Source organism: Neofelis nebulosa, chromosome 2, assembly GCF_028018385.1.
Source record: "Neofelis nebulosa isolate mNeoNeb1 chromosome 2, mNeoNeb1.pri, whole genome shotgun sequence".
Taxonomy (NCBI): domain Eukaryota; kingdom Metazoa; phylum Chordata; class Mammalia; order Carnivora; family Felidae; genus Neofelis; species Neofelis nebulosa.
Genome location: NC_080783.1, coordinates 155,106,825 through 155,125,796, shown reverse-complemented (window position 1 = coordinate 155,125,796; position 18,972 = coordinate 155,106,825). Strand labels below are relative to the sequence as shown.

Here is an 18,972-nt window from a genome sequence, read left to right as displayed (position 1 = left end):
GATCTCTTCTTGGAAACATTGAACACAGATTATTTCCTGTGATTTCTTTGTCTTTACCATGGGTTGATTAAACTTCTGCTCTTTTCCATGGTCCTTTGTGTTGGGTAACCTGAAGAAGTCCCCAGAGAAACGTTTGTTTTGGATTCTCCTGAGAGCTAGATATGGCTCACGGGGAGGTCGGAGATGGAAAATAGAAGTTAGCTGACTCCCACTGTGTTACTGGACATCTAGTCCATGGCCCACACTGCAGCCCTGCCATATGTCCCAAATGTGATGAGCCCTATCTCTCAATAACTCATGATTTTCCCACTGAAGTATGCAAAAAGGACCCCTATAAGTTTTCAGAAAACCTGGAATGTATGCCAGAGACTTCATTAAACTCATGTTTGCTGGGAGCCTCCAATCAATATTAACAATATTAAACTTTCCTTGAATAGGGAGGCACACGCTCCGTACTTCATTTGACAAAACTAAACAATATGTGGTTGGATGGATATTTGCAGGAGAGCTACAGATTAAAAGAAAGTCAAGGAGAATGATTAACATAAAAAGTAGAAATGTAATCAAGAGAGTAGAGGAATGCTAAGAAGCTAACAGTTATCTACTTTTTAATATCTCAATTGTGAGTATGCAAGCATATTTATTATTATTATTATTATTATTATTTAAACTATATATAAGTGGCATATACTCTTCTGTATGATATATTTTGAAATAAAAGCATAGTTCCCATTTCTCATGAATCAAAAGCGCATATTTCTTGAACATTATGTCTACACATTATATTATTAATAAGCTAGATTATGTTTTCATAAAAGATTAAAACACTAATGAAACATTAAATTGCTAACACTGGGATCTGAATTTTATAATAAAAAGATAATAACAGGGGCGCCTGGGTGGCGCAGTCGGTTAAGCGTCCGACTTCAGCCAGGTCACGATCTCGCGGTCCGTGAGTTCGAGCCCCGCGTCAGGCTCTGGGCTGATGGCTCGGAGCCTGGAGCCTGTTTCCGATTCTGTGTCTCCCTCTCTCTCTGCCCCTCCCCCGTTCATGCTCTGTCTCTCTCTGTTCCAAAAATAAATAAAAAACGTTGAAAAAAAAAAGATAATAACAAATTTTTCTCTCACGTTTTTCCTCCCTGTGAAGGTGATTGTAAGCTTTTTTTTTTTTTTTTAAGTTTATAGTTTATTAGAAGTTATGGAATAAACCATTCTGAATATCATACAAATGCCTGTTTGGAAAGTGACTGTAAATAGGAGTTTTGTAAATCAAAACTTATTTGTCTCTAGAAATAGTTTTATAAAAGGAAGTTCATTTTTTTAATTTTTATTTTAAGGTAGATGTCAAAATAAACTTTTAATCTCAGAATAATGTCATGCTTACAGATAATTTGTAAAGATAGCACAGAGAATGCCCATATATTCACCCAGAATTTATCCTGTTACTAACATCTTACTTTAGTATGGCATGTTTGTCATAATTAATGAATCAATATTGCTACATTATTATAAGTTGAAGTACATACTCTTTCAGATTTCTGTAGTTTTTACTTAAAGTCTTTTTTCCTGTTATGTGATACCCTATTACATTTAGTTATCATGCCCCCCCTAGGGTCCCCTGAGCTGTAATAGTTTGTCAGACCTTTCTGGTTTCCAATGACCTTGATAGTTTTAAGAGTACTCGTTAAGTATTTTGTAGGATGGCACTCTATTGGGATTTCTCTGATATTTTTCTTATGATTAGACAGGGTTTATGCTTTTTTTTTTTCTTTGGAAGAAGACAATTGAAATAAAGAGCCATTCTTTTCAGTTCATATGAAGGGTGTATATTATCAACATAATTTATCTCTATTGATGTCAACCCGGATCATCTAGTTGAGGTCATGAAAGTCAGTTTTCACCACTACTAAGTTTTGTTTCTTCTCTCTCTCAGTCAGCACTTTTTGGAAAGAAATCAATATGTGAAGTGTACACTTAGGAGTAGGGAGCCATCCTCTATCTCCTTGAGCACAGAGTATCTACATATACATTTGGAATACATCTGCCCAGGAGATTTGCCTATTCTCCCTTTTTAAATTCAACCATCTATTTATATTAGTTATGGCCTCATAGTTACCTATTTTATACTTTGGGTTATAATCCAGTATTCTTTATTTTGTTATCCTTTGGGAGTTATTCTAGTTGGCATTTGTGTCTAACACCATTATGTTTTTGTTGAGTACTTCCTTTCTTACATCGTTTAGCACTAGAAGATCTTCCAGTCACATCTTATGTATTTCCTGCCCCAGTCCTAAAATCAGCTATTTTTCCAAGAATTCCTGGTTCCTTGTATAAAGAATGGTATTAGAAACCAAGATCTGAGCACTAGGTGTGCTCACTGGTAATGGAGCATCTGTACTTCTAGGGACTCTAAGCTGAAACAGCAAGGAAATATATGTGAGTATACAAACTTATGCATATATGCCCATCTATAAATATTTTATATATTCCCATTTGTATCTATATTGAACTATTCATGAGTTCATACCAATTTCTCCAAATCTAAATCCATTAACTCATGGAACAGTCTAGTCTTCTCTCCTTATCTGTAAAATCCTACTCTAACAGTGATAAATATGGTTCTCATCACCACCATCCACTTACTCATTTGCTTAATACCACATATATCTGTGTATTTCATTTTCAAGTTATTAAAATAGTTGGAAGGTAACTTTATCAACTAGAATACAGTTTATATGTATAGTTTTCTGTTGTTGTTTTTGCATTTGGTCTTAAAGATTTCAGTAATCTCCAAAGTGGTAGTTCCATTTTTGATCAACCAACTAATGCTTAATCTTTAATGGAAATAACCCCTAATGTACTATCTAATCAATCATTCAGTCAGCCTTAAATTATTAGCATACAGTGAAAAGTTTTATAAGTATGAAGAATGCAAAGGGTAGTAGGTTTGGTGAGAAGATGTGAAGGTCTCAAGAAAGGGATAGTTTTCTCTGGACCAAGAATAAAAGCTGTATATGAGAAGAAATGCTGCCTTAGGATCTTAGTACAGTGTCAAGTTTCAAAGTGGATAATATTTTCATAATAGCAAATAAAAAATCTAATAATGTAACCTTGATTTAATTAGTTAATTTTTATAAGGGTTACTTAACATAAGTAAAACTATGTGTTGGTAACTAAATTAGTATTTAGCATAGCATTAGTATTGAGTGACCCTTTCTCACTCATCTGAAATTCCTTTCACCAAAAAATCCAAATCATCCAAAAGATAAAAAAGTAACATTTCAATGTATATGGTACAGTAAGATTTCTGCTTGTTCATCATTTTTAAAATTTAATTAGGCAAAGAAGTCAATTTGTTAGCAAAATAAGTATAGAGTCCCAGCAGAAGGGATTATCATAAACCTCTACTTTCCACTTCAACCCCCAACCTTAATCACTATAACATCTATTTCATTTAAAAGCAAATGATGCAAAAAAGTAATGTCTTGAGAAGCTGATATGCTGAATAAGAGATAAAATTGGAAGGAGAAGAGTGTTTCAAATTTCCCTTCACTGCCACCAGAATATCTCAGAATTACATAAAGTACAAAAACTTACACAGTACTTTGGTCCCACAAGTTTGCTTTTAACATTTGAGGAGAATTCAAAGAGGGAATGAGAAAAAGCCTTTAAGCGTCAATTAAAAAGAAAAAAAAAAAAGTAAAAATGGCTCATTTGGATAATGTAATCATGCAATTAACTAATGGAAAATAAGCCGATGAATATAGATACTGATAGTTCAAGGCAAAAAGTAAAAAACAAAAAAATTTAAAAAACCTTTATAGCCACTTCTGTTCACTGTTAAGTATTCCTCTCTTCGAATTCTAAATTTTTATTTTCCTATAAATAAATATTTCTCTGTTCTACCTCTCTGGCTCTCTTGTATAAATGATTTGTAACTGTATTTAAATGAGAAATCTTATAGATATAAATATTAAAGGGTATTCAGTTATAAGTTTAGGAAATCATGTTAATCAGTATCTAAACTTTGGAAAAAAATGATAATTCATATGGCTGTCAGGCACTTTCTATTGGAGTTCCATAAATTTAAGGCTATGGCTTGTGCATATTTGCAGTTTAGCTAACATTTTATATAGTAAAAATTCAGTATCTATTATTTGATTGAAATATTTATTTACTTGAACATACTTGAAGATTTCAAATGTATCTTTATGCAACATTCTTTCACTCAGCTAAGAATCAAGTGTAAATCTGGATTGAAAACTCTTAAGGGGCACCTGGGTGGCTCAGTTGGTTAAGCATCTGACTCTTGATTTCAGCCTAGGTCATGATCTCACGGTTTATGGGATAGAGCCTTGTGTCAGGCTCTGCACCGACAGCATGAAGCCTGCTTGGGATTCTCTCTCTCCCGCTCCCTCTGCTCTGCCTCCTCCCTGCTCACACTCTCTCTCCTTCTCTCTCTCAAAATAAACTTAAAAAAATAAAAAAAAAAAAACCTCTTTCTCAGCATTACAAATTTATCAAGATAGCAATAGTTTAAGATGAATATACATAGATTTATGAGAAATTAAAATGAATTGACAATTCAGAAATATTCGTAAATATTTCTTATGAATTTCAACACATTAAATATGTAACACCAGTCATTGTCAGAACTCAGTAATATTCTGGCATTTTGTGTTTTGACAATTTTAACACAAAAAAAAAAGAAAAAAAAGACTATAAATAGGATGAAGAATAGTTTAGGTCTAAGGAAATTAATCCTGGACACCTTGCTGAAAGTAGAAAACTTTGTTTTTCTATAAAATAAATTATTATTTATTTCTGGTCTAGAACAGTTAATGGAGAAATCAACTTAACTAAAAGAGAAATTGACTGCACCAAGAAATATATAAGCTGCTGATTGTAGACACCTAATATATTAAAGGTGTGTATCTCTTGGAACAAGCAAGTAAAAGACAAATGGAGATGTTAACATGTAGCTGAGTAGAACAGAGAAAAAGTATTGAGCATGTGTTTTTTAAGATGACGATGCCATTTATATTTCTTTGGCTTCTGGGCAAACAATCTTCCAAAGTGACTCACGCAAGGACAAGCAAAGAAAGCATCATGGAGAGCCCACCCCTGCAAGCTCTCGTGTCCCAGCTATGAGGAGAAATTCAGTTCACAGTCTGCAACGGGTCCCTAGGAGAGCCAAATTTTTACAGAAAACCCAGCCTTTGTTCTTCTGGTAAGGTGCTAACAGCCAATCTTCTCTTGCTCATCATCTTCGTCTATAAAATGAGACTACTAAGCATGGTGCACCATCCTTCCTGGGATTCTTCAGAGAAATAATTAGAAGCTAAGTGGTGTAGCGGAGATGCACAGAGTATTGTAAGGATTGGCGTTCAGGTGTTAAATTTGATTGCTTTTGCTCTTAGCTACAATAATTATGTATTTCTGCTCTACCTTTTATTTCTCATTGTTATTTTTAAATACACATCAGTTTATGTTAATGAAAACTTTGTAAATGAGCTTTACATCTGGAATATACCTCAGCAATAATCAAATTCAAACTCTCACATATTACAACTGGCCAAGAGACCAAATAATTTGTATAAAGGCCAATAGCAATTTAGAAGTGACTAACAACAGAAACTTGGTCTTCCTAACTTCCAATCTAGAACGTTTTACTTGTTTAAATTTTTTTAAGGCAAATCTTCACTATACGGCATGGACTATAACCTGGGAAAAGCAGCAACCAGGGTAAAGAGGTTCTTTTCTCTCTGTAAGTACACAATCCACAACAGACAAAGCAAGCACTATATGTCAAAATATTTAAAAATTAAAAATCACTGTTAAGTAAAATACGCTCCGTTCTTTTACTTTGCCAAGTACATCTTCATAACAAGAGGTAGGCCAGGTCTGAATTTAGAATTGTTGGATCTCTGAGTTCCTGCTGAGAATATAGCAGTTGTCTGCTGAGTCAGACCCTGGCTTTAGTCTCCAGCTCTCAACCTTCCCACACACAAGTTCCCATACCCACTTCTTCTCCATAACTTCCCTCTCTACCACACCATAATGTTTCTTTGCCACGCATATGTGGATGTTCCAAACCACATTTTCAAGCTTTACCCACACCCACACTTTCCTCAGGCCACTGAATTTAGAGGTTCAACTTCAGGAGAAGAGAACTTATGACCATTTGAGCAGAATATTCTATAGCGCGAGGTACCTAGAGTATGGTCAGAGGATAAGAAAATGGCAAACTGGAAGCAAATCTCCTTGATCCCACAGAGTCTTCAACTGATGGGAAAAAGGACATACATGGGAAGACCAGAGTGGAGCCCTCTAAAGCTTAGGTCAACTGTAGAGAACTCTCTTACCTGAATCAAAGGATAGTATTGGGCATGGAAGACAGGTCAAATAAATCTTTACCTAAAAGAAAAAACAAACAAAACATCCATAAAACAGTACAAAACAAAACAAAACCTCCTTAGTGTGATTAGGTAAGAATTACATAATATAGGGGTGCCTGGGTAGTTCAGTTGGTTAAACATATGACTTCAGCTCAGGTCATGATCTCACTGTTCACGGGTTTGAGCCCCACATAGAGCTCTGTTCTGACAGCTCAGAGCCTGGAGCCTGATTCTGTCTCCCTCTCTGTCTGCCCCTCCCCCGCTTGTGCTCTGTTTCTCTGTGTCTCTCAAGAAAAGAAAAAAAAAAGAATTACATAATATAAAATGATGGGCATATAGAGTGGAATTTACTTTAACCTGGGTGGTCAGGAAAGCTTCCATAGCAAACTAACAGTTTGCTGAGAGACATATGAGGAGTTAAATAAATAAAGGATGTGGCATAAGAGAAAGGGGAATTGATCCAGGTAGTGAAGGGAAAAAACAAACAAACAAACATACAAACAAAAACAACCTATGGAAAGGAGAGGAGATGAAATTATCTTGCCTCTTTGAAGGAATTAATTTGAAGTTTAGCAAACTTGTCATGATATATAAAGGGTTTTCCTGATCAAAGATGAGTGAGATCAAAGAACAAAGTGATTCTTGAAATAAAATTCCATATTATATATATATATATATATATATATATATATATATATATAGGCAGAAGGTGATAATTCACATAGAATGAGTGCCATGTGAGAAGGCTGGTTGTGGCAATTTATGTGACTAGAAATGCAAATGAATCCCACCATCCTAACGCTCTGGTTATATTTTAAGGAAAGAATTGTTGTGAATTGTATTGCAATGTTGGAGCTCTAGTATAAGCCCTGGCAGAGAACTAAAACTAGATATATCATCGCTAAAACGCTCGGGTTCTGTCACAATGTACAGAACCAATTTCAAAACTGTGTATCAGAAGTGTGATGGTTAAATGTTATATGTCTATTTGGTCAGGCTATGGTGCCCAGTTTTTCGGTGAAATTCTAGTCTAAATGTCGCTGTGAAGGTGTTGTATCAACAAGATTAACATTTGCAAACAGTTGACTTTAAGTAAAGATCAGACTTAATAATTGGGATCGGTTTCATTCGATCAACTAAAGGGTTTGAGACAAAAAACAGGTTTCCTGGAAAAGAAGGAATTCTGCCTCAAAACTATACCGTAAACTCTTGTCTGAATTTCTAGCCTGGTAGCCCACCCTACCAATTTCAGATTTGCCAGCCTGTAAAACTGTACGAGCCAACTCTCAGGAGGATCCTGACTGATAAATCAGTGAAACCAATCTGATTTCCTGTTGTGTCTCTTCCTAGTTCTCAGAGTAGGACTGATGACCCCTGTCAGATTGAGTACACCTCCTTACAGTTCTTGAATAATTCATGATAGAGATTCAAGAGGGAGGTCCTAGTGTTTCTGCTGTTACCATAAGGAGTTATCAACAAATTAGTCAGAAACCTAGGGATATGACAGCACTTGCCCTCAAAATTTATAAATCCAGTTATAGTAAAAAAAAGAACCCTTTGGAACTCATATGCAAATTAAAATCAAAGAGAATGTTCTGGCATATGAAACTGTATCTCCAGTTCTAAGACCTAGGCATACAGAATTTTGTTTAGATACCTCACATAGCTTTCACAGCAACCTTTTAGAAATATGACAGATGTTTCTATAACTGAAAGCTATAGAACCAGGCAAATTACTACTGTTTGTAAAGAATAAAATATTATATAGCAGCTGTGTCCTAAGAATCTATAAGAGAAAATGACAGTTATAAATGACTTGGAATTTTAAAGAAAACATAACTATTGAACATAGTACCTTTTTTAATGTTTATTTACGTTTGAGAGAGAGAGAGAGAGAAAGAGAGAGAGAGAGCAGGGGAGGGGCAGAGGGCGAAGAGACGGAATCCGAAGCAGGCTCCAGGCTCTGAACTGTCAGCACAGAGCGGCACATGGGGCTTGAACTCATGAGCTGTGATATCATGACCCGAGCCAAAGTCGGACGCTTAACTGACTGAACCACCCAGGCACTCCGAACATAGTAATTTCATTATGTTTTAATACCTAGACTAACACACATCAATCAATCTATCATAATCTAATTATCTGTGTGTATATGTACACACCACATACACACTTGAAGATATAGTTATGTCCTCAATTCAGAATTATTAGATAGCAAAATAAGTTTTATATATTAAGATAATTATGACCTTCATATATTACTATTAAAATATAATTAAGTATACAGAGACTTGGAAAAAGGGGAAAAATAAAATAGGCTATTAGGATGAACAAAGATACCATAATTAAACTTCAAATTTGACTCAGCATCTTAGAAAAAGTGCAAATGTGGTATATCTTAGAGTTTTAGCACATTTTGATAGAAGGACCCTTCCAAATATTCACATCCAACAAAGGCTAAGTATGTTATTTTAATATGAAGGCTATGCAAGTTAATTTAAGAAATATTAAGAAAATTCAGATAATTGAGAATAACAAAAAAGGAATACAAAAATAATTCCAGAAACCAACAAAACCCTGTTAGTAATTGTGGCAGACAGGCTTTAGGGTGGCCCCCCAATGTCCTTGGTTTCAATTTCTTGTGTTTTCCCCTGCTCCTCAGTGTGAGGGAGGCCTGTGGCCATGGCAGAGAAAATGGGATGTCACTACAATGATTAGAGTACTAAAATTATAACTTCCTTCTTGTTAGAGACCAGCTCTATGCCTTCTCAGAGTGCATGACCTGACGAAGCAAGAAGCCAAGTTGGACAGGACCACATCCTAAAGAACTGAGGGAGTCTATGGCAATAGCTGGCCATTATCATATCTCTAAAATATAAAATGACTAGATGTATCATTTCTATCATATATTGCTGACAACTGTTGTTGTTAAGTTAATCTATTTTTCAATGTCCTTATATAGTGCTGTATGTTTTATATCTATTGGTTATTAAAACACTATTAAACAATATTCACTTCTTGTTTTATTTTATTTCTCAACAAACAGCAATCTATTCTTCTAGAACCATTTTTATCTAAGCCATGCCATAGGCAAATATACCCTTAACTTCCTCAATCTATCATCATCCCTTCTCCTAAGAATCAAACCCAGACCTTGCAATCTTCCTGTAGGTACCTCAATATATTTTTAGCAGGCCAAACACACTATGTTCCAGATACTGTGATTAGAATTAGATGTGCCCTTGAGGAATTACAGTATATGAACCAGAAATTTAGAAGATAAATTACATTAAGATTTATAATGTACACAATGTTTAATCATAGTTCATATTTGAACTCAATAAATTCTTAATTTAATGCTTCTGCATGTCTACATATTATTAATATTGATACATATTTTAGATACTTGGCTCTCCTTATCAAAACAAGATGTTAAGAGGGAGCCTACTTTAGCCTATACATGGGACAGACAGGAGTCCTTTCATAATGGAAAGGCAATAAGTATTTCTATAAAAATAGAATTTAAGATTACAGAGTTTCTTGTTATTACAATTAATTCTATAACTTCATAATCAAGGGAAATAAGAAAATGAGGGCTTTAAAGTAGCTCTAATGGTATATTAACTCAAAGAAACTATTAAATACTCTATTACACAGGATATGGCCTCAGAACTGACAATGTCTAATATGGGAAAGGTCATTCCCTAAAAGCAAAAGTGCTTTTTCTGTACCAAAAAAGAAATATATACATATACATATACATACATATACATATATATATACACACATACATATACATATACATATACATATACATATACATATACATATACATATATATATATTTGGTAACAGTGACAAAAATCTACTGTAAATGTTATTTATCTGTTGATCTGTATAAATCATTTTGTCCCCTTGATTTAACAGATTGTGAGAGGGGGATAGTGATTTCCCAAGTGTGGTTATGGTTAGGGATAAGAGGAGAAAAAAACTGTTTTAAATTAAGAGGTCAGAGATACACTCATTGAAAAAGTGATATTTAGTCAGAAGCCAATGTACATGTTTGCAGAAAACTGTCTTCGTCAGAGGGAACACCCTGTGCAGAAGCTCTGAGGTAGGAATAAATTTCACCCATTGTGGGTATGATAAAGAGGCCAGCATTACAGAAGAAGAGTAAAAAAAGGGAAGGGCGATAGAAAATGAAGATAATAAGGAGTGGAATTCTGTATCTTCTCAGGCTGCTGCAAGAACCTGTGAACTGTCTACAAGTAAGACACGAAAAGCTATTGAAAGTTTTTGATCATAGATGACATCTTTTCCTAATAAGCAGAAAAATGCTGTATAAGAAAATTGACAACCTTGAGAGGGTCAAAGATAGAAGGAAGGACCCAGCTTTACAGCTATCGTAGTAATTCTGGACAGAAAAGAGGCTGGAATACTGTGGAAATATTGGATGGTTGTTAATCCATAACATGGTTAAATATTATGAATATATTTTGAAGATAAAACTAGAATTTGCTAGTGGGTTAGATGAAAAGAATAAAAGAGAAGAATCAAGAATTACTCCAAGATTTCATCTGAGCAACCGGAAGTATTGCTTTTAACTGTGAAGAAAATGCCTACATTTGTAAGTGGTGATCAGTAATTCAAATTAACTGGGAAGACAATTGCAAGTCAAGTTATGTGAGAAGTGTAGACTTTGGTTTCCAGCCATGGTGGAATAATTGGTATCAGATTTGTCCTCATCACATAAACTATACGAAAATGGGCAAGACATGTGGATCTGTTTTCAAGCATTGATCAGTAGGCATCACAGAGCTGTGATCCATGAGAAAAGAATAAATATTATGAACCTTATGTTCACCCAAACTTTCTGCTTGAGGGTATGTTCTGAATTACAGCCTAATGAGATAACAGTCTTGCTGAACTAAAAAGGTAAAATCAAAGTTTGCTGAGGTTGCTAAAATTTGTGGAGTGGGTTACTGGAGAGTAGGGAGGTACATAGAAGGTAGACACAGAAATATGCAGAGGGGTTCCCTGGGGCTATTTGTCTGAGGGTGAGGCGGCACATGTATAGGGTAAGACTCCCATAAAGTCTAATAAAGAGCAGCTGCTAGGGGCCTGAGATCAGAACAGAGATTTTAGAGGTCATGACATATTGAAAAATGATGGAAATTTTGCCTTGACAATGAGCATTAGATCTAGGTGGGCAGCTGATCACTCACTTCAGGTTTCAAAAGGCCATGTTATCAAAGTTAGTACAGTGTTCTTAATTGAAGACAAAGCAGAGAGAGAGAGAGAGAGAGAGAGAAAGAAAGAAAGAAAGAAAGAAAGAAGAAATGGAAAAAAGAAAAGGAAAAAAGGAAAAGAAAAGAAATAGGCCACAGCGAAGTATAAAATCAAATCTTATTAAAGATTCTTGACAGAACAAAAATCGATAATCTTTGAGGAGGTAAACATAATCCAGATATCCTACAAAGTATAAACCACCATGTCAAGCACAAAATACTTGACATATAAAGAAGCAGGAAAATATGACCCATTATAAGTTAATAAAAAGTCAGTAAAAATAAAATTTGAGATGACTGTAGGGGTTAACATTGACAAATAAGAATTTTTTGACCACCATTATAACTATGCTTAATGATTTAAAGGAAAACATAGAAATAATGAGTACATAGAGATCTTTAGGGGGGAATGGAAACTATTAAACAAATTCTAAAACTACATATATATACATATATACATACATATATATATATATATATATATATATATGAATGACATAACTAGAACGAATTAATGGAAACAGATAAAGGGTCAGTGAACTTGAAGATAGATCAATAAAATAATAATTAATTGAATGAAAAGAATAGAAAATATTGTAAACATTGAAAAAAGCATCAGTGATTTGTGGGACAATGAGAAGTGTTCAAACACAGATGTAATCAAGTTTAATATTGAAAAAACATAGAGAATAGAACAGAAAAACATTCCAAATAAGTACCATGAAATTTATAAACAGTATTAACATATATTAATGGATACTCTAGAGGTTTAATATACCTCAAATTGAATAAAATAAAGTCATACATAAGCATATAAGAATCTAATTTTGTAAGGCCAAAGTATATCTTGAAGGCAGCACAGAAAAGAACACCTTATATGTAGGGAAACAAAAGTAAAAATAAAACTTATGGCTGACTTCTGATCATACAGAAATGTAGGCAAAAAGACATCTTAAAAGTGTTAAAATATAATTATATTCTGAGCATAGAGGAATGTAGGCAAAAAGACATCTTTAAAGTGCTAAAAATATATATTAAAATTAAAATATATATCCTTCTCCAGAATTTTACATCCAACCAAAACGGCACTTATTTGAAAAAAGGTATTTTCAGATAAGGAAAACAAATGACACCATTCATTGACAGAAAAAAATGTACTAAAAGTAATGATATAAGGTAATGCCATAGGAAATTCTTCAGATTGAAGGAATATGATGCCAGATAGAATATTAGAAGGAATATATGTAGAATATACATATACGTAACAAAAAAAGAATGAGAGACTTAATGGGACTGTACTGTTGTTAACTGCTCAGATTTTATGAGGTGGTTTAATATTAAGTACAAGTAGAACAGGATAAGTTAAGAATTATAAATCACAATATATATTGCATATGTACATATATAAGTACACATGTAATGTTAAAGTGTATTGCACTGGGTGGAGGAGAATATACTGAGAATAAAATTCCCAGTATCTGTGTTAAGAATGAAACCTCTCTGCCTCTTTATATCTCGATGTCTTTCTACATCTCCCTGCTGCATTTATTTTCTCTCTTCTCTTTTTTCTTACATCTTGCACTATCCTTTCTTTCTATTTAAAAAGACAATCATCACTACTGTTTCATCCAGAATACAAACTTTTACTGTGCATTTTTTTTCCAGAATACTAAACTGACTGCAATGGAAGCCCTTAAAGAAATTTTAGTCAACGAATAATAATGACAATATCTATGACCAAAATGTTCAGTAGACAGGACTTAAAATCTAGAAAACATGTCAAAATTTAAGTTCCAAGTAACTAAATATATCAAAGTCAAAATTACAGACTAAATATACATATACATGTATATACATATATGCACGTTATTTCTTTAAAAATATTTAAAATCAGATGCTATTTTAATACAAGTACTAAAGAAAAACAATACCATGAGTACTTTGAAGTACCATGGACCATTCTTATATGCTACCATTTGCTATTTATCTATCCGTGGTTAAAACCCTTCCATTTTTCCAAAAGCTACTTATGCTGAGACACATCTTGATGTGTTCTATAAGTTGCCCCAGCTGCTCCTGCTGATAGGAGGCTTGTGGCCTCAGAGGTACGAAATGAGCAGGTCAATTTGGGTGTCAATGTTTTTCAATTAGCTAAGCTGCTGAACTGAACTTATCTCTATAGAATTCAGGTATTTACACCCATACAGATTGGGTAAGAGAAGATATTTTGAATTTATTCACTGCCTGAATCAAAATGAAACACAAACAAAAACAAAAACAAAAATTCAAATCGAATGACTGTGCCCTCTCCCTCAACCTCTCTACCCCGCAATCCCATGACTTTAATTTAAAGGATAAAAATACTGTCTAGCGAGCATGCTTCTCTCACATGACTACCCTCTGCTTGAAAGTTCTACAGCCCAGGCTATTTATCACACAATTGATGGAGTTTGATTCCCTCTGCTCTTCTCCAGCTAAGGATTACAAACAGTTAGCTAAAGAGTTTTTCTGCTGACAAAGTTTATTTTTAACCTAGCTAGTTTCTTAAAGAAAATGACTTCTTGGAAATTTTATATTCTAAAGCTTATTTGAGCCTACACTCCAAAACAAAGCAATAATGTTTAAATAGACAAAATGTGCAATTTCCCCATAATAACATTTAACTAGACTGTTTTGCAATCTTTTCCTCTATCACTGATGAATTTCTGATCTGTAAAAAGTCTCCCACTGTGAAAAATTTGCTAGAGAACACCCAATAATCATGTAAATGATTGCCATCTAAGTGAAACAGCTGGTTTTCTCCTAGCTTTAAAATGAGGGGGAAGTTCAGAGTTAGGTACTTTGCTTCTAAGACATGAACTGGTATCTACATTCAAGTTCTGTCCAAAAATCCCAGTGTGTATATTTCTCGGTGCTAATACAAGAAGAAAGCATCAGATGTTCAGATGAAACACTCTAGAGAAAAATAGCACCCTATGACTGCTCATGAACAGCGAGATCAATCATCATTATTGACACTGTACAGTCAATGGTCTGGTTGATTGGACATATTATACAGAATTAATAGTGAAAAGTTTACTTACAGTTTTTATCTGGTGTGTGGCAACACATTCCCATTGAATGATTTTTATCTATCGAGAAGCATTGCTTCTAACTTACGTGATTATTTTGATCTTTGTATGTTGTGCCATCTTCTTTAAATTATTCATAATTGAATGAATTACTGATTTCTAAACTAGTCACTTGCAATATTTTCCAATAATAGATGAGGAAGTGGTAGCTTCTTAGACTTTAAAATTCATCGAGTCCACAGAGACAGACTGCTTCCTTCACATATGGCACTCTGTATTTCTTTGTGTCTGTCTCTGAAATAAATCAGGCCCAGAAAAGTTTTTCTTATAATTAATTCTGTCTCCACAGGTTTCTCAACAGTTAACTTATATGGATAAGGACACTATCCCTGCACTCTAAGTCAATATTTTTACTGGTGCTTCATGAAATTGTGCACTTACTTTGAGGGTGAATTTTATCTCATATGGACTATCTTTTTAAAGTATGCATTTTTAATTATGTAGCTTTTCTCAGTCTTTGTTTTTATTATAACAGATTTAGGATTTAAATTTGCTTGTTAATTTTGTGTGGTTTCTGACACAAAAAAGAGGATAAATCTACTATGGCTTTATTGTATTTATCCAGCAAGTCAGGACATTTTTTTAAATCAAATATGAAGGTTAAAAAAGTATGAGGAAATATGATTGACCTACAGTATAGGAAAATAACTACATATGTAAGTAAACTGTCAATATCAGCAGAGTATTGGACAGATATGGACAATGATTTTAAACATTGATTGGGATTCTGTTATACATTTTCAGTACTTTGTAAATAAAATGATTTGTTCAGACCCTGTATTTCTTAGTTTTTCACTGATCTGAATTCTAGTGGTATTCTGAGCATCTCATTGTGTGCTAAAATGTTGCTTCCTTGTAACAGGGGCTTTATTTGTAGTACAGTTTTTAAAAACTCATTTTTATTGCTCCACCAAATTATTTCCACCTACTCTTTACTGGGGTATGGCTTCATTTTTTGAAATGGAATGAACACACATTTAGAGCTGGAGAAAGTGAAATTGAAATTTCAAATCTTCTACTTTTTGCTTGGGTCAGTGCACAAACCCATTCATTTCTTTGCGGCTTGATGAGAAAAATAATTTGAAACTCTTAGAGCTGTTATGACAGCTAAATCAGATAATGTATATAAAATGCCTAATACAGATTCTGATAGAGAGTATGTAATTATTAAAATAATCATGGTCTGACAGTCTGCTTTCCTCTAGAAAGAGCATTCTATGGGTGCCATTGTATTCTATAAAATCACTTTTATCTATGGTAATATTAGGGCTATTAAAATTTACTCCAGTTGGTTGGAACAATATATCCCAGATCATAGTTGAGGTCAAGAGAGAATTGGGTTTCATTTTTGCTTTTGTCTTCTTAATACTGGGCCATTCTCTTTCCCTTGTAAAACTATAGGACCTTTATCTGACAATGTCTACTGCAAGATTTTTGTCTCATTTCTTTGTGGATTATCCCCACACACACCTCAAATTACCAAGATGATTGAGGTTACTGGAAAAGATACCACCAAAAACTTTATTTGTGTATTATTTTTGTGACTTTGAATGCTGAGCTAATGAAAATAGATTATCTTATCCAATAATCATTTCTTATAATTTTTATTTAAAAGGGAGAGTGCTCACAGTTTATGGAGTATTTCATCACACATTATCTCATTTGTCCCTCATAACTGAGGTCACAGTTTTTCCCCTATTTTTTTTCTAAAGGAAGCAAAGAAGACATTGAAAGATTAAGAATTGCATAGCCTTCTGTCTCCTTATCCATTTATTTAACAAATATTTATGGAGCAGTTAATATATATCAGAAAGAGTTCTGGGTTCTACGGTAACCTTTAGTATGGTAACAGCAAACTAAAATCTTTGCTTTTTGACATTTGCCACATAATGTTAAGAAACAAAAAAGATAAGTTATTAAATATAAGTTATTTGTGTTTTATGTAGAATGGTTATATAGATAAAACACATCATTGGATCTAGTGCCCATTTCTGTATATCCGGTATTTGTCATCATTATTCTTTTCATCAGTAAAAACTATTGTTTCAAACATAACTTGAAGCGGAATCCCAATGTGTAAAACAGATGAAAGTGGGGCTGCACAAACTAAAATGAAAGTCAAAAATTATATTGTCCAATTTTGCTATTCATCAACCTGCAGCATTCTGGAGGCATTTCTTTAGATCGCTAGAGAAGCTTGAAATGACTTCTGTACCATAACAATAACTAAAATGGAAAGAGATTCAATGAACTTTATAAAAAGTTGAAGTAGTTTTTAATTCATTAAACATGCACAGAAGTCTTTCATTGTTTCTTATGAAAGACCTTGGGAATAAATAAGTACTGTATTTCAACTGCTCTGGTGGAGTCTACATTTTATATAAATTTGCACATCTCAGTATAATATGTAAAAATGTTGGAATACTGTTTGAACATGTATATTTACAAGGATATTATGATCAGATAAAGCAACTAAGTCTATTTAATTATATTTAATTATTTCACAAAAACTCATAAAACTAAGCCTCCAAAATCACATATATGCTGAGGAAAATATCTAAATATTTAAGGACACTGTGAAGGTATTTTCCATTGTTGTGGTCAGATCAGAGAAGCAAACTCTATTCCTACACATTTATCTGATTTTTTTTACTCATTATCTTGACATTCTTCCTATTGTAGGAGACAATTAAATCAATCATTGTTTTTATTTAAAAACATATTCTATACATTTCAAAGCAATCCTGGTTCTATGGACTCTGCATTTATATAAGCTTATCATATTCAATTGAAATGAAATTTCCATTATTAACATAACCAAAGAAAAGGACTTAACCTTAGTACACTATAATAAATTTCAGCTTTCAAAGCCAAGTGACCACATTAGGTAAAAAGTAAGTTAAGATACGTATCGGCGCTTGTCCCTTTACCACTATAAAATACAAAATTCTAAGTCAGCACACAGATCCATTGCATATGTCCACTTAGAATCTTTTTAAAAGTTTACCATTTAATACTTAACTCCCTGGTCATTGTTATTTTTCTGACTCTGTTTATCTCATCACTCATGATCATTTCTATTTCATAGACATACAATTTTATCAAATTATAATCAACATAGATGATTTTACCAATATTCTGGTCTCCACCTTTTTTTCTTCCTCCACTCCTATGATGTCATCTTTATTGCTTTCTTATTCCCATGGCATTAGACTTGACCTTATCATTCCAATGTTAAGTACCAACACTCTATGTTTTAAATTTTAATTTCTTATCACCTCTTATCCTTGATCTCACTGCTTTTTGTACCCCAAGCCTTAAGTGTTCAATGCCATTTGTATCCATAATCTATCTTAGTAACATTTCACTATCATTTCCTTCGTTCATGTCCTCATATATAACTTTATGTAGATTAAATTCTATGTTTAATCATTAAATTCATTCACCTGTACATATACTCAGTTCTTTTGTCTTTTTCTCACTCTGTTTCATCTACAAGGCTAAACAATAATTCTGGTTAAATCCATTTTTCTAGCCCACATATCAGTGTAGTTGAATATTATTGGAAAATAATATACACACAATGCACACATGTTCATGCACATGTACACACACACACACACACACACACACACACTCTGTCTGGCTCACTTCAATTTATTGAACACTGAAATCATATGCACCTAACATTCTTGGTAATATTTCCCCAGTAAATTAATCTTCTACTCTCCTAAATGGTTACATTTTACCTTCACTCTCTTTAACTCCCAACACTTTTCCCCATACTAACTCTCATCTGATTTAATCATGATTCTGATTTCATGTGGAAAATGTAAGCAATCAATACAGATATTGGAATTCTCTTATGACAAGTATCCACTTTCCTCCCTGCATCTGTGTCCATGCTCTGGAGCTTTTTCCAGACACAGTGGATGGTTTGTCTACCCATGAACTTAGCAATGGCCAAATTCTCTTCTTGTGTACTATTTTCCATCTCATCTCATCTATTCAAGGAAACTGGCTCTAATCATGTTTTTCTTTCACTTACCAGGTCAGGTTTTCCCTCTCTACTGTGTCTTTTCCAACATCAGTAGCTGGAGGGAGAAATGGGGTCAATAAAAATAGTTTAAGTAAAGGTTTTATTTGAAATAAAAT

The 18,972-nt window shown here is 33.6% G+C and overlaps 1 long non-coding RNA gene across 1 annotated transcript in view; it reads right to left on the bottom strand.

Annotated features, from left to right (window-relative positions):
• Positions 1-6,012: 6,012 nt before the first annotated feature.
• LOC131504502 (uncharacterized) overlaps positions 6,013-18,972 on the bottom strand; it is a 393,302-nt gene continuing 380,342 nt past the window's right edge. The window contains exon 3 of the long non-coding RNA XR_009258030.1: positions 6,013-6,417. This is a non-coding gene — a long non-coding RNA (uncharacterized LOC131504502). The remainder of the gene's footprint in view (positions 6,418-18,972) is intronic.